At 46.4% G+C, this 5,485-nt stretch overlaps 1 long non-coding RNA gene across 1 annotated transcript; it reads right to left on the bottom strand.

The window, feature by feature from the left end:
* Positions 1-1,803: 1,803 nt before the first annotated feature.
* Positions 1,804-3,843, bottom strand: LOC308653780. The gene is made up of 3 exons (XR_014023111.1): positions 3,568-3,843; positions 3,086-3,213; positions 1,804-1,972 (listed from the first exon to the last, which is right to left on the bottom strand). It is a non-coding gene; the product is annotated as an uncharacterized lncRNA (long non-coding RNA).
* Between the last annotated feature and the right edge of the window lie 1,642 nt (positions 3,844-5,485).

Genomic DNA, 5,485 nt, shown 5'->3' with positions numbered 1-5,485 from the left:
AAGGACACAGCCCTCGAGTTATAGACAAATGTTTGCTGCCCTAAGACAGGTCGTCATACTGTGGATTAGACTTCATCCAGGCTCTGGGCTTGCACATCAGACAAATAATTTTAAGCAAATTAATTTGCTTTTAAGTAATAACATAGAAATGGGGCAGTGGCACACTCCTGTAATTCCAGTGGCTCAGGGAGTTGAGGCAGGAAGATCGTGAGTTCAAGGCCAGCCTCAGCAACCTATGGAGGTCCTGCGGAACTTATTGAGACCCTGTCTCAAAATAAAAAAAGGGCTGAGGATATGGCTCAGTGGTAGAGGACACCTGGGTTCAATCCCTGAGACCAAAAAAAAAGTTATAGAGTTTCAACTTTTAGACTGTGTGTGTGTGCATGCTCATACACATGTGCACACAAACAAATGAACAGACAACAAAATTAATGTTTTAGACATCAGCACAATGTCATCATATAACTGTTGAGGCGTTAAGGTATTTTTCTCTAGCTCAGATTCTCTCAGCGCCTTAGTTCATAAACTTCCCCCACCAGACTACAAACAGTTGTGGGCAGGAACACCATCTGCCTTAGCATTTAGGTTTTACTAGTTACCTGACACACACTAGCAACTCAACATTGGTCAAAGTAGATAAATTGCTTCTTTGAATCACTACCTCCCTCTTCCCACCCTCCACACATCTGTATGAGCACTCTTCTCTCATTCACTATTTATCTCTGCTTTTAGGCAACACCTTCTCATTTTGTTGGAACCGTTTATACCTCCAAAGAATGAACAATGGTCATCTGTTTGCCTAACTCAATAGCTATTACCAGCCCTTTTTGTGCTTGACCTTTTTGCAATATTTAGCAGAGTTGCTCACACCTCATGTCTGAAAATCCTTTTTCCTTCTTGGCTGGGATCAACCTATTCTGCCCCGCGCCCCCTCCTATGTAAAATCTCTCTCTCTCCACGTTCACCACTCTACTTGGTGGAGACCAAGGCGCTGCCCTTCAGCCCCTTCTTTTGTCACTTCTGTTGCTCTTTCTAGATACTTCCATACAAGCCTAGGGCCCAGCTCCCCAATCTAAGCCAATGATGCCTGAATCTATACCATGTTTTCTAATGTTTTTCCTCTCCAGTGAACATATCCACTCAGATGTAGCTTAAGATCACTTTAGTTGAAGAGCAAACACTGGAGATGTGGTCCAGCCAGCTTAGCAGTCAGAGGGAGAAAGGTGGCCCTGGAGGGGGGACAGGAGGTGCCAGGAAGCTGAGAGATGGACAGTGATGGGAGAAACAGAAGCCAAGGCCGAGAGCAGCTGGGGAAAGAGCCTGTCCTCCTGCCTGGCCCTTGGCACCCCCTCACTGAGAGCACACCCCCGAATCTGGCTCCCATGTTGGAACGCCAGGGCCTCGGCCTCCAGGCCTATGCACTCTCAGTTTCCAACTTCAGAGGAGGCTGTCGCTGTGGGCAAAAGGTGCAACTTATGCAGTCAAGAGGGAGAAATAAAGGATGTCCAAACGCTTCTGCCCTTTTAAATGCTTTATTCACTCAAATCACTCAATATAATTTCACCTATAGGTTCTTAATCAAGAAAATGACAATTCTTAATGCTAGGCACTGCAATAGACATAATCAGTTCACAGCAAAGAGTTCTGGCTTAATTCTAAGCACTGCAAACACAATTGTGACAGGCTCATGACAGACATTCCCTCTGCGTGCTAAGCTCAAGTGTCAGATCAAAAGTCTCAAGCCTTAGGCTCTGAGTCCAGCAGATAGATGCCCACTCACTCAGACCATGGTAATCAGAACCAAGGCAGGCTTCTCCTGGGGTGGAGCTGATGGCTGGCTGAGGAGAGAGTCCATAGGGAGAGGTTGCAGCTCTCACCAGGTCAAGATGTGGCTGTAGAGTTTGGGAGTGGTGAGGAAGACGCAGAGGATCAGCAGAAGTGTTGAGATGTCAGTCCAGGTCCTCATCAGACTCTGAGCGTGAGGGCATCAGTGTCAGCTGGCTGAATCTCTGTTCATGTGCTCCTTCATTTATACTCAATTTGGGGGCTTCTGACCCTATCAGCTGCCACTGGGTGTCTCAGTGCCGTCATTTACCCTGGGGTTAAAACATCTGCGGTTCCCACCCTGATTTTCTTGCCTTTCTCCTTATTGGGGGAGGACAACACACCGGAGACCTCACTCTGAGCTTGTCAGGGAGAAGTGACTTGTTTGTGCCTGAGGGCCACTCTGAAGGGCTCCGTAGGTGTGCCTGGTGAGACTGCAGGTTTCAAACTAGAGTTTTAAAATGGAGTTGCTTAGGCTCAGGCCTGAGGCCAGCCTTACCGTGGCCAACCTGTGTTCTCGCTCCACTTCCTCACTGAGGTGAGGACTGCTGGCAGCCTGTGGCAGGAAGGGGTCACCCCAGCTGTCTGCTCTGAGCCAGGACAGGAGCCATCCCAAACCACAGAGTCACATGAGGTGAGCAGACATGTTCAGGAAGAAATAAGGTGGTGGAGAAATAAGGCCTTCGGGACTAGACTAAATAACTGGCTCCCGTTACAGTGTCCGGTGGACGCAAGGGACATGTGGGGCAATCCTGTTCCTCTCCACCCACCCAAGCCTCCTCCCGAAAGACACAGGGGAGAGGCAAAACCAGATCCCTTCAGACAGGGAAAGTCCTATGCTGCTCCAGGTGGAAAGGGCTGAATGCCTCTGACCCCACCCGCCTGTCCCTATCACTCTCTGCCCTCTTCAGCCTCAGCACTGAGGTTTCCATATACACTAGACCAGCCAAGGGACACCATGTCTCTCTGTAAAAACCACCACAGCCTACAGAGTAAATCACAGATGTCTCAGTCCTGCGTCCAGCCACTCCTCATGCAGGGGACACCCCACCATGCACAGGCCTCCCTTGCTCAAGCTCACCAGCCGCGTCACCTACTGGTGCCCTGGGCTTTCACATCTGTCAGTGTCTAGGTGCCTTATACAAACTCCTTCCTGACCTTCTGGACGTACTTTCTCAACATTTCCCATTCAAATGCCATCCTCTCCGAGAAGCCCACATTGACATTTCACATAAGTAGGGGAACCAGGCTCCCCACCTACCTGACCTTGACCTGGAGTAAGGCTTTCAGCACTTCTCAGTTATTCGACTGGAGGGTCCTCCTTTTATGCACTAGGAGAGGGCAATCTTAGGCCTTTTAGTCCCCCTCCTTTACAGCCTCACCCAGGATCTGGTTCAGGGAAAGAATCTATGAATGTGCAACACTGAAAAATATGAATATTTTTAATTGTCAGCATAGATCTGAAAGCACTTCTGTTTGAATTTTGAATACACATGTTTTCAAGTTGTGAAGAATCTTTCCTCAGTGGGTTGTCTTATAGAAAATCCAATTTAAAAATGCTTGAGTTGACCCTCTGTGATCTCTGGCACTACTAAAATAGTGCCACCATGAAACAGCTTACATAACGATTCAGAATGATACAGAAACAGCATCATTACAAGTCAAGTTACAAATACTAGGAGGTTCCGGAAAATGCATCTAGGAGAAAAGAGAAAGGAAAGGTTAGCTTCAGTTGCTAAATACCATTACAAATGGAAACACATGGAGCAGAAACACATAGGGCCGGTCTTCAGCAGCACCCACAGTGATCAACTAAACGAGAAACAATGTTTTCCTAACTCTAAATAAATGTGGTACGTAGGGTACGAATTCTGTTCTCTAACTGCTAAATTATTTTTGTTAATTTACAACTGCTGTCATGATTTACAATGCCCATAAAAACCAGACCAAGGAAAACATTCTCCAATACATAAACACTCATACAAAATGCACAACTGCCAGAGCTGGTCATTTCCCTGGCCAAGCCTTCAGGCCCGCGGCGAGTTGAAGGTGAAGATTAGCATGTGTTAGAGGGGGTTAGCGAAGGCTTAACTGTGGCTCTCAGGTTGCCCGTGTGAAGCAATAAGGCAGACACCATGCCCAGCAAAGGGTTTGTTCACTGGGCGTCCAGCCTTAGCTACAGGCCAGCCTTGGGAGAAGGGAGAGCAAGGTTGGCGTGCGCTCAATGCCAATTCAGCAAACTAATTCCTGAGCATAAAACTACAATAGATGGTCAAATGATTCAAGAGAGCAAAGCCCACTGTGTGATAACCCCTGTTTCCCTCATTCCACAGCTTTCTTCCCAATCTCCTCCTTAGGAGTTGGCTGGAAGCACTCCCTGGGATTTGATCAGAAATGCAGCGAGGACTTAGACCTGCAGGAAGAGCACTGGCCTCCTGGACTCCTTAAGTTTGGTTGCAGAGAGAAAGCTGCTCGGACAGCAGCCTCTCTGATGCTGAGGAAAACCTGGTGGGCTGAGTTACATGCCCACCCCAGACCCGCGATGGTGGGATTAGGAGGAGGGGAACTTGGAGGCCGATCAGGCTCCACCCTTATCCATGGGATCATGCTACGACAATCAGTGCCCTTCTACCCCAGGAGCACACTCCAAGAAGGCACTGTCCCTGAACCAGAGAGCAGCCCGCCAGACACCAAGCCCGCTGGAGCTCTAGTCCTGGACTCCCCAGACTCCAGAACTGTGACAAATAAATTTCTGATTTTGCCTTCTTCAAAGAAGATCCCAGTGCCAGAGACTGTGTGGAGATGGTATTTTTAAATTCTACCTAATTTATCTAGTAAATAGTGTTTCAGAGAACAGAGAGAAGGACACCTTCACATTTGCCCCTGAAGGCAAGGTAGTTAGGCTTGGAAAACTTTTAAATTTTACTTAAAAAATAAAAAAGCATCTTTTCAAGTTCTCAGAATTAGCTCCAATAACATATCATTCCATTAGATTGATTTTGCCTTCAAACGTTTAGTCAATGACACTTCAATCTCTTATTAAAAATTTCAGTTGCATTATTTTGAAAATGCATTTTCAGTTCATATGATAAATGAGTGACCAATAATATGTGGATGTATTCCTAAGTGCTTTCATTCTTGAATCTTCGTGACATCTATTTCTTATTTCTCTGCAAAGTAAAGAGCTCTAGGGAACAAGATGACCTTTCCATACCTGACCAGTAAAAGGTGGAAATGTATTTTACAGGAGCTACGTCTCCACTGATCAGGGTACTATGGAGGATTGTTCAAGATGCTCGATTGTCACATAGCCATATACACCAGAACAGCATGTGGGCAGCGTCTGTTTCCATTAGTCATGAATGGTTACAGTGATCGGGATGGATATTCATATAGGAAAGCTACTCATCTCACATTATATTGTGCCTTTCCATTTTTTTAAATCAACTTACTTTCAAGGGATTTTGGAATCAACATTGACATTCCTATGGACCCTGATAGCTTGCGTTTCCTGTGTCTGCTCACCTACCACCACCACCATCCAGGGTACCATGCATTCTGGTTTTCTGACACCGTGTGCTCCTTTCCTATCCATTTGCAGAAACGAACTTCATGCATCATTTATATTTTACTTATCAGTTAAAAAGTCCCGAGGTATTTT

The sequence above is a fragment of the Spermophilus citellus genome (assembly GCF_964194105.1).
Source record: "Spermophilus citellus genome assembly, chromosome: 7".
Classification (NCBI taxonomy): Eukaryota; Metazoa; Chordata; class Mammalia; order Rodentia; family Sciuridae; genus Spermophilus; species Spermophilus citellus.
This window is presented reverse-complemented; position numbering and strand designations above follow the sequence as displayed.